Consider the following 11,941-nt stretch of genomic DNA (forward strand, 5'->3'; position numbering starts at 1 on the left):
GCATTTATTTTCCTCAAGTTTTCCAGAACACATCTCTTACTTTTTCTAAAGCCCTAAATTGCAAATTTCATTTAAAAATTTCATGTTTTCCCTAATAGTCTTGTCAAAGTCTTTGCGTTTTGGACCCAAAATCTCATAATCAAAATACTGTTATATTAATTTTTGTTACTGTAGCATCTCACATCAATGTACCAAATTTATTCCAGGTATTATGACTGTGAAACAAATAAACTCAGCACTCATTATGTAAAGAAGCCCTGCATTTATTATGACTCATGTACTTCATTGATCCAATATTCAGACAGGAGAGAGTGGAAATGGCTTTTTGCTGTTCCATGTTTACTTGGATCTCAGATGGAAGGCATAAACCTGGACATGAAATTTTCTGCACTTTGTTGCACACAGAGTTAGCCCCACCTACTGTATTGGTCCATCACTCGTCTGTCAGTTTGATATGCTGTGGTGGTATGTGTGTTGCGGTGATGCTACAAACTATGCTCTGATAATTTAAATGCCAGCAAGGTTATCCATGGTGGACAGGTTTCAACAGAGCTTCCAGACTAAGGCAGACTAGGAATAAGGAGAAGCAGACCATTTCTAAATGGTTAGTCACTGAAAATCTTATGAAGAGCAGTGAAACATTATCTGATATAGAGCCAGACAATGAGCTCCTCAGAGCTGTCTGTAAAGATGTGGTTGGAGCAAAGTTTTCAGGATGTTCATTTGTTGATGGGTGCAACTCAATGAGAAGAATAGCTGCAAATATACATTAACAATTGGAACATGGGTCGTACAAAATAATCAAAGTGAAATGGAATGCATACCCTTGGCATTATTGTTGCTGTTAGGTACCTCAAGTCGGTACGGACTTGTAGCACAACAGAACAAAACACTGCCCGATCCTGGGCCAACCTCACAATTGTTGCCACACTTGAGCCCATTGATGCTGCTACTTTGCCAATTCATCTCGCTGAGGGTCTTCCTCTTTTTCTCTGACACTCCTCCTTGCCAAACATGATATCCTTCTCCAGCAACTGGTCCCTCTTTGGCCATCCTGGCCTCCAAGTAGCACTCTGGCTGCACTTCTTCCAACACAGATCTATTGGTTCTTTGGCAGCCCATGGCACTTTCAATATATTATCCTCCAACACCATAACTCAAAAGCATCAATTCTTCTACGCTCTTCCTAGCATTAGTGAGCTGAAATGTGCTAGTATTTGCCACATTGAATCAGACAATTATATGATTTACTATGTAAAAATGACAATCTGAAGAAGAAACACATCACATTCACCATCAAAATGAGCATTTCAAGATCTATTCTAAGGTATAATTCTGTCTGTTATAAGATAATATTCATATGCCTACAAGGAAGACCAGTTAATACCACTATTATTCAAACTTATGCACCAACCATTAAGCCAGAAAAGATGTGTGTTAATGAGTGCCTCCCGTGCTGCTCCAGTTTGTTGAAAGATTTCAATTTGTATTCCATCAATGCCTTGAGCACTGTTCTTCGTCAAAGCCTTCAGTACATCTTGAACCCCTTCCTTCATGATCATTGGGTCTTGATGATATGCTACCTCTTGAAATGGTTGAGCATTGACCATTTAATAGTGGTACAGTGATTTTGTATATTCTTTCTATCTTCTTTTTATTCTTTCTGCATCATTTGAAATTTTTGCCCATAAAATCCTTCAATCCTGTGAATTAAGACTTAATTTTGTTTCTTTAGTTCGTTCAGCTTGAGAAATGCTGAGTGTGTTATACCTTTTTGGTTTTCTAACTCCAGGTCTTTGCATGTTTCATTATAATATTTGACATTGTCTTCTCCAGCTGCCCTTTGAAATTTCCTGTTAAGCCCCTTTACCTCCTCATTTTTTCCATTAGCTTTAGCATCTCTATGCTGGAGAGCAAGTTTCAGAGTCTCTTCTGACATCCGATTTGATATTTTCCTTCTTTTTTATCTTCTTAAAGAACTTTTGCTTTCTTCCTGTATGATGTTTTTGATGTCTTGATGGCCAATTGATTGGAAGAGATCCATATTTGTGCTCATTCCAAAGAGAGATGACACAACAGAATGCTTAAATCATTGAACAATATCACTAGCAACACATGCAACTGAATTTTGCTAATAATACCTTTTAGGTATTCCAATCAGTTATAGACTGAAGACGGACTTACAAGCTTTATGTAATCATGTTTTCCAACATTCCTGTCTATTCCATTCAAGTGTCTGTTTTACAATAGTATGCAAGGGAAACCAATATTCATGAGACAGTCAAGCATCTCAGTATTATTTCCCTTCTTCAAACTATGCCTAGATCCCTCTATCACAGAGCCTTGTTGTTCCAAGGTTGAGCATGCATCACTATTTACTTCTGTCCCATTTAGCCCATGCAAACCTGTCTCAATGTCCCCTCCCTCTTCCACCCCCTCTCCCTTCTTGTGTTTTCCTCCCCCACACCCGAACTATGATGTGTCCACCCCCTACCCTGTGCTGTACTGTCACCTTCCTCTAACTCCCCCTACCCCCCACCCCAACTCCACTGTTGTGGTTACCTTATATTCTATTAACTTTTCCCTCCATTTAAGACAATCTATTTTAGCCTGTAATCTACCTGACCTTCTCACCACCTGAATCTCTGTTCCTATGTGTTGAATTGTTTTGATCATAGACTGGCCTCCCAGATACTCTGAATTTGTTATTATTGTTTTGTTCTTTTCTCAACTCCTCCATTTGTCGATTGAGTTCCGAGTGGTGCCATGTATGTCAATCCCTGATTGTTGTGTGTTCTTGTTGGTTCTCAGTCTGCAGAACTCCCTTTAGGGTGTTTTGCAGCACAGGGTTGGCTTTGGCAAAATCCCTTAGTTTCTGCTTATCCTGGAATGTTTTGATTATACCATCATATTTGATTAACAGCTTTGCTGGGTAGAGGATTCTTGGTTGGCAGTTTTGTTTTGTTTTTTGTTTTTGTTTTTCTTTCAGGGGTTTATACATGTCTCCCCATTGCCTTCTTGCCTGCATGGTTTCTGTTAAGTGATCTGAGCTTAATCTGATTTGCTTGCCTTTGTATGTTACACTTCTATTTTCCCTAGTTCCTTTTAGGATTCTGTCTTTATCTTTGATTTTTGAGAGCTTGCTTATTATATGTCTTGGTGATTTTCTTTTATGGTCTATCCTTCCTAGGGTTCATTGAGCTTCTTGAATGTTTATCTTTTCACTTTTCAGGATGTTAGAGAAATTTTCTTCCAGAAGCTCTTCAACTATCTCTTCTGTGGACTTGTGTGATTCTTCCTGTTCTGGAATGCTGATAATTCTTAAGTTATTCCTCTTCATGTGTCCAACATGAATCTTAGGCCTTCTTCAGATATTTTTACCCATTTTTGTGCTTGCTATTCTATCTTAGTAGTATTGAGAGACTTATTTTCCAGCTCACTAGTTCTGCCTTCCTTCTCTTCAATTCTACTCCTTTGCCCTTTTTTTATTGAAAGATTCTCTGGACAAATTATTGAATGATGCAGAAAGCATCAAGAGAAGATGGAAAGAATACACAGAGTCACTGTACCAAAATGAAATGGTTAATATTCAACCATTTCAAGAGGTAGCATATGATCAAGAGCCAATGATACTGAAGGGGGAAGTCCAAGGTGCATTGGAAGACAACTATCTGGCTGACTGATTGGAAGAGATCCTTGTTTGTGCCCATTTCAAAGAGAGGTGACCCAACGGAATGAGAAAATCATCAGAAAATCTCTTTGATATGCCATGTGAGCAAAGTTTTACTAACAGTAATACAGAAATGGCTGCAAGCATACATTGATAGAGCACTTCCAGAGGTTCAAGCCAGATTCAGAAAAGGCTGTGAAACGAGGGATATCACTGCTGATGTCTGATGTATCTTGGCTGAAAGCAGAGAATACCAGAAACATGTGCTTTATTGACTATGCAAAGGCTTTTGATTGTGTGGATCATGGCAAGCTATGGACAACATTATGAAGTATGAGTATTCCGGAACACTTAATTATGCTCATGAAGAATCTGTACCTGGACGAAGAGGCAGTTATTTGAACAGAACATGGGAACATTGAATGGTTTAAAATTAAGAAAGGTGTGTGACAAGGTTGTATTCTTTCACCATACTTATTCAACCTGTATGTCCTTTCAGTGTTTTGTCCATTTCTGATATTCTATTATTAATTGTCTGGACCTCTTTCTGTAGGTTTTTCATTGTTTCTAATTTTCCTTATTTTTCTCAACTCCATTGTAAAGTGTTTTGATGTATTTTTAAATCATTTCTCTGAATTCTTTCTCAGGAATTTCCAAAGCCTTCCCTCCTTCCAGTATGGAGTGTAGGTCTCCCTCCAGATCATTTGTCTTAGTCACTTTATCTCGTTTCTGAACATGTGTTGATATGGTCATTTTTTTCTGTTTCTTGGGCATATTCAGTAGTTAGCAGTGGCCTTAATACTTAGATAAGTGTGTGTTTTGGTATTTTTTAATGCTTTCTAATTGCCTCCAGGTAGATGTGATCAGGAGATGGGCTTCCCTTTTCACTCTTTGTATTACTCGACTCAAAGTAACTGTCACAGGGGTTTTCTGCCTAGCTGGTGTATGGCAGCTGATATTAATTATTGCCTGATTGCAGAATTCTATAGGGTGTGATTGTAGCTTGACTATATGACAGAAATTGCCGTCTCTTTTTGGGTAGTCTATGGAGAGAAAGAGCCCCTAACGTTAAAGAGGGGACCAATAAATCAAAACAGCAACAGCAAAAAAAAAAAACCCAAAACAACAACAACAACAACAACAACAACAACAAAAACCCAGATTGGATGCTGTAGTCCATAATCACAGAAAAGAGATAAGAAAAAAAAAAAAAAAATCTGTAGCCTAATGTGAATATGATTTTAATGTTCACTTTCAGCTTCTTGCCTTCGAGGCTGCCTGAGAAATTTCAAGATGCCACTGTTGGTCATTATGATGTAACTCAGGATTTAATTTTCAGCCAGTTTCCTTTTTAGTCTGCTTGTTCCACTCCACAACCACTGTTAAGGCCTATTTCCTAGTGATAAACACTTCAGGGCCAGCTGTGGCCGTTTTGCACTGCCGTTTGGTTTTAAGTGGCAAGTGTTCCTTTAAATTTTGAGGATATCTGTGCACGTGCATAGTAGAACCATCTGGGGGTGGGTGTGGGTTGTACATTTGCTCAGGTACGCCCTCCAATGACCAGAATGCAGGTGTGCACACAGCGAGAGACCAACAAATAGGCACACACAAAAAGAATGTCCACACCTTTATCTCTGTAGATTGGTCAGGCTTCCATGGCTGCTCTGATCCTTCTCCTGCTCAGTCTTGCCAAAAATGGCTGTTCCAGGAGATGCTGAGCCTGGTAGATCCCCGAAAGCACTAGATTTCTTGATTCCACTACAAATTCCACTGGCTATAAGCCTTTAAAACTTTCTAAATATTCCTTTATATGTGGCTCAGAGTTCTGGGACCATCCCCTGAACTTGCTTCATCAGGTATTTTGTGTTACTGCTGACAGAGATCCTCACTGCACTTCTACCCTATCCGTCATCTTGTTGGTCTCTTCTCTTTCCTGTCTTTTTAATGACCTTTTGCTTTCTTTATGAGTGATGTTCTTGATGTTTTTTGTTCACATTCAAAATGGTCAGTACTAGTCCATTTCAGCTCATTCATGCCTAAGATATTGATTTTTGTGTGATCCATTTTATTTTTGACAACTTCCAATTTTCTTAGATTTATACTTTGTACATTCCATGTTCTTTTATTAATGAATGTTTCCAACTATTTCTTTTCATTTTGATTTGTGCCCCATCAGGAAATGAAGGTCCAGAAATATTTGTTCCATCCACATCATTATGGTCATCCATACTTTGAGGAGGCAGTTCTTCATCAGTCACATTTTGAGTGCCTTCCAACTTGGGGGATTCATCTTCCAGCACTATATCAGACAATGTTCCATTGCTATTCATAAGGTGTTCAGTGATTAACCTTTTGGAAGTGGTCTTCTTCTTATATCTTCTTACATCTATGCTGGTGGTAGTGGTGGTGTGTTGTGGAGTTGGTTCTGACTCATAGTGACCCTGCATAGAATTTATGAGGCTATAAGTCTTTACAGGGCCAGAAACCCTCATCTTTCTCCTTCAGAACAGCTGGTAGTTTCGAACTGCTGAACCTACCTGGAAAATAGAAAATATTACTAGTGTTTTCAGCTGGGTTCTCTATAGAAGCAAAAACTGCCAAAATTATACATGTATATAGTGAGAGATTGTGTGTGTGTGTGTATATATATATATATAAAATGAGAAAATGTCTCTCATACTTGTAGAATGGGCAAGTTCCAAGTCTATGCATCAGATGTCACACTGAGACTTCACTCCTTCTGACTCAAGTAGCATGCAATGCTGATGAACCCAATATTGGCAGGTCAGCCATAAGGTTTTTGGTTTCAGAGGCTAATGAGTCCAAGGTCAGCAGGTAAGATGGCATGCTTCTGAGGACTTCCAGATTTGGCAGGCAGTACAGTAGGCCATTGGCTTAAGTCCAAATAACTGGAGATCAGATGACAAGCCAGATGTAGGATCTAGACCCAGAAAAAAGCAAACAAACTTTGGTCAAGTGTCTAATATATTGCAAGCAGGCCACACCATGAGAAAGCTTCCTTTCGATTGATTTGCTGATCATAGCAAATCTCATAATGGAGTTGATTATATTCCATTATGAATATATTAGACCTCACCATGGAGATTATGTCATCTTTACTGCTTAACCACCAAGAATCCTGGCCCAGTCAAACTGACACAAAACCTTAATGATCACACCTAACTAAGAAGGTTTCCAAGAAAATTATTAAAGGTATTGTCTGGATTCTTCTAGTGGCTTATACTAAAATGCTAGAGCAAATAAATCATCTAAAGGAAGAACTGATAATTACATTGTTCTTGTTGTTAGATGCCATGGAATCAGTTCTGATTCATAGCAACACAGTATAGAGTTTCCAAGGAACAGCTGATAAGTTTGAACTACAGACCTTCTACTTCAAACTGACCATTTGGTCCTGTTCTTATCATACACCACACCAATACATAAGCAAATTCAAAAATATAGTTTTGTTTTGTTTTAATTTGACCCTTTCCAATATTCTCAATTAAAATAAACTTTTAGAAAAAGATGAAATGCAGAGAGAAGACAAGATGCTTTGGAACATGAAAGAAATATCTGATGTTGTGCCTCAAAAAAATCCCATTCATTTAGACAAACTATCTCCTAAGATTCTTAAGGGCTTGCTTCATAAATCTTCTCAATTGAATAATAAAGTTTGAAATTAAAACACGTATATTCATAAAAACTTGTACAAGCATAGTTTTAACAACTTTATTCATAATATCCTAAAAGTGGAAGCAACTCCAAAGGGGAGGACACAGACACCCTTTAACATAGTTAGAATTACTTGTATAGTAATTAGATTGGATGATCAATTCATGGATGTTGAGATAGCTAGATATATAAATTGTTGTTGTTGTTGTTGTTGTTGTTACTAAGTACCACCAAGTTTGTTCCGATTCATAGGGACCCTGTATAAGGTTTCTGGGGTTTGAACCACTGGTGAGTTTGAACCACTAACCTTACAACCTTGCAATCCAAAAATTAATAGCTTAGTTTACTTATAGTGGGCATTTATTATTGATTAAAGGTCCGCTGGTCAGCTGGGTGGGTTTATTGATAAAGAATAACCTGAACTTAACTGAGTTTACTTTCTCATATTTTGAATACAACTGGTAGATGAACTGACTCTGGCTGGTCTAAGATGTCTCAGTCAAATGTCAGGTAATTAGACAATTGTTGGTTGTGGTGATGAGCTAAATTGTGATATATGTCTTTCATTGTCCAGAAGACTATCCCTTGCTTATCCATATGATAGTGTCAGGGTTCCAAGAAAGAAAAAGGAAATGAGAGAGATTTCTTAAGGTCTAGGTTTAAGCTTGCATAATGTTATCTCCTACAAAATCTGTAAGTCAAATCAAGTCTTGAGGCCAACTTAAACTTAAGATGTGGGTTAATAGATTCTACCTATTGTTGGGGGAAGTTGTAAAGGAATATTGAATATTGAAAAGGGTGTGGATTCAGCAAAGGGTGGAAAATTAAAGCCATTTTCCAATCTACCTCTGTCAATTTCTTCACAATTATTATTTTTTTAGAGCTATAACTGTAATTATCTCCTAGGACTGGAATTTTACTTTACCAACTAAAGAGTTTTAATATTGTGTAATAAAAATGTAATAGTTTTAAATAAAAAATAAAAGTGGGAATAAAGTTGAATAATGAGAGATGAAATATAAAATTAAGGATAAACCTTAAAAAAACAAAAAAGAAGAAGAAGAAAATAAACAGATCCCTAAGAATGATGACATTTTTAAAGAAAGAAGTAGCTGGTTTAAAATGCAGTTTTATTGCTAAGGTCAGAAATTCCTGAGAGGGACTTCCTAGTCCTTTCAAACTGTGGTAAAAGAGCAAAATAGATTTTTGGATGTTGAATGTAAAAAATGTCAGTTATTAAGTGAAAATACATATCAAGAGTAGGAGTGGGAAGCGATAGTCAACAATTTATACAGTTACTTTTGGAAAATTCAGTCTTAATGCAGGATCATTCATGTTTCTTATGAGATTATTTTTTTTTTTAACTGGGTAGGGGAAGAAAGATTATTCAGTATAGAAAGCATGCAGGGTGACTTTTCTTTAAATTAACTTGATTGTCATGAGAGGAGTACCTCATACAGAGAAAAGCAGTGTAAGACCCTATTTGAAAAGATACTTCATGGCCAAGAGCAGAAAGAATTTGGTTCTGCAGGGATTTTGAAAGGGGGGGTGGGGCGGTGATGTCTTTTTAGAATGGAGGAAAGGTCCAGCCATGTTTGGTATAAATGTGGGCTTAAGAAAACCATATAGTCATAAGGATGTTCTTTTACAAAGACATGAAAAGTCAGAGCAGAAAGGAACTCAGATTTTCCTTCTTATTTTACACTTTGTTCCACTCCCAAGAGGAATCTCTTCTCAGACAACCCATCTGTAAAATGTAATTTAAATAAATGAATCCTTCCTAAAGTTACATGAATTCCAAAGAAAATAAACCATCTGAAATTCTTATTCCTATAATTCAACATCTGTTGTTTTTCTTTTTAGTCTTTCTCGAATACAGGAAAAATTCACTCCTGGGCTGAATGAAACATTTTATACCAAATTTTTATAGAAAAACTTTTTTAAATGCTTGAGTGACTAAGCTATAAAATGTGAAATTTTAAATTAATTTGGTCTGAGGCTAAAATACATCACTTCATTTCTACTATCTCTTCTGGAAAATGACCTTGATCATCTTGTCTTCAGTATTCCATGATCTTCTTTCTACAGTGTTCCAAAGAAGGTTTAGCTTGGCCACTTAAATGTGGGATTGAATTTATGGGCTTTGGTTGATTACTAATCTTCATTTGGAATTCAAAGTTAAGTATGATGTGGCTGCTAGGGCCACGGGGTTTTGAAATGTTGCAGGGAGAGAAGGAGAATGGCATATATTCTTGGCACAATATATGATCTTTTGGAAAATAAAATAAATAAAAACTATCCCAAGAATTCATAGAGTGTGTTTTGTCTGTAGTGCTTACATGGCATTTTAAAAATAAGTTAGATTGTAACTAATTTTGTGCTTGGTATTCTTTCTTTCTGTATTATAAGGTCTAAGAAAGAAGGAATATTTATACAAAGCCTACAATATTGTCTGACTCAGTCTATGTGGCATGAAGATGGAAGGGAAAGAAAGAGGCTAGGCAAGGAATTTGCATACATATTTACATGGAGATACCATTAGCAATTACCCTATAATCAACTGATTCATGGAGACCTCATGCATGTCAGAGTAGAGCTGTGTCCCATAAGGTTATCAATGACTGTGTTTTAGGAATTCAATGGCTGTGTCTTTCTTCTGATGTGATTCTGAGTAGACTTAAACTGTCAAACCTTGTTTAGCAGTCAAGCATTTAACCATGCAACATGGAGATAAATTGCTTTATATGCTATCAGTATCCTTAAAATAAAAGCTTAAATGGATAATGCAATTCTGTTTCTTTCTTCTTCTTGTTGTTGTTAAGTGTCATTGAGTTGTTTTCAAGTCATAATGACCCTGTATAGGGTTTCCAAGTAGCAGCTAGTGAGTTTGAACCACCAGCCTTGTGGTTCAAACCAATCTTGCAGTCCAGTGCTTTATCCCATAGTGCCACACCAGAATTCTGTCTCTTCTTAAGACTTCTGTTATCACATACTTCTGCCATTTTGCCACTCAACAAACAAGAAAATAAGACAATTATTGGATCTTAGTGAAACATGATTCCTTTTTAAACCATCAGAAACATTTTATTATGGAATTGCTTTTAATATAATGATCTTCAGGATAAGCTCCATTCTCTCTCCTGACCATACCAGCCCATGATGAACTCCTCCTACATCGACATTGCTAATACTGTCTATTAGATATTTATATTGATTGCATAAACTTTGTATTCCATTTTATGCCATTGTGTTTGATCTTAAAGAGCCCTGATGCCCCAACGGTTGAGCACGCAACTGTTATCCAAAAAGTTGGGGTTCAAACCCACTGGTGGCTCTGTGAAAGAAAGGTCTGGTGATCTTCTCCCTTAAATATTATAGTCTAGAAAACTCTATGAAGCAGTTCTACTCTGTCACATGGATCACTATGAGTCAAAATCAACTTGATGGCACCTAACAACAGTCATGACATATTATGTATAGTGAAATATATAATAAACATTTAATGGTCTTGTTGTTGTTGTTGTTGTTGTGAAGTGCCGTTGAGTCGGTTCCGATGCATAGTGGCCCTGTATAGGGTTTTCAAGGAGCAGCTGGTAAACTTGAACTGCTGACCTTGCAGTTCAAATGGCTTTGCAGTCTGGCACATTAACCCACAGTGCCACACCAGGACTCCAATGGTCTTAGGTATGCCTAAGTATTCTTGAATTACCTTACATCATCTAACATGTTGTTATTAGGTGCTGTTGAGTCACTGCCAACCTATAACAACACTATGTACAACAGACCAAAGCACTGCCCGGTCCTGCACCATTCTCATGATTGCCGCTATGCTTGACCCCATTGCTGCTTCCACTGTGCCCATCCATTTCATTGGGGTCTCCCTGTTTTTCGCCGACCCTCTGCTTTACCAACTATAATGTCCTTCTCTAGGGATTGGTCCCTCCTGATGATATGTCTGAAGTGTGAGAGACAAAGTTTGGCCATCCTGGCATCTAAGGAATATTATAGCTGTACTTCTTCCAACACAGATTTGTTTGTTTTTCTGGAAGTCCATGGTACTTTAAAATTTTTTCCTCCAATACCATAACTCAAATGCATCAATTCTTTTATAGCCATCCTTATTCAATGTTCAATTTTCACATGCATATGAGACTATGGAACATACCACGGCTTGGGTCTGGTACACCTTAGTCCTTAAACTTACATCTTTGCTTTTCAACACTTTAAAGAGATCTTGTGCAGCATACTTCGGACATATTATCAGGAGGGACCAATCCCTGGAGAAGGACAGCACAGTTGGTAAAGCAAAGGGTCAGTGAAAAACAGGTAGACCCCCAACAAGATGGATGAGCACATTGATAGCAGTAATGAGCTCAAGTGTAATAATGATTGTGAGATTGGCACAGGACCAGGCAGTTTTTTTTTTTTTTTTTTCCTGCTGTGCATAAGATTTCTATGAGTTGGTACTGACTTGATGGAACCTACTAACAATGATCAGGTAGCTGTGTAGTGAGGAGCTCGGTCAACAACAACACGGAATACCGGGTCAAGAGGACTCATGAGTTGGTGTTGGAACTCTGTAACAAATATAAAGGT

Source organism: Chrysochloris asiatica, unplaced genomic scaffold, assembly GCF_000296735.1.
Source record: "Chrysochloris asiatica unplaced genomic scaffold, ChrAsi1.0 scaffold00183, whole genome shotgun sequence".
NCBI lineage: Eukaryota > Metazoa > Chordata > Mammalia > Afrosoricida > Chrysochloridae > Chrysochloris > Chrysochloris asiatica.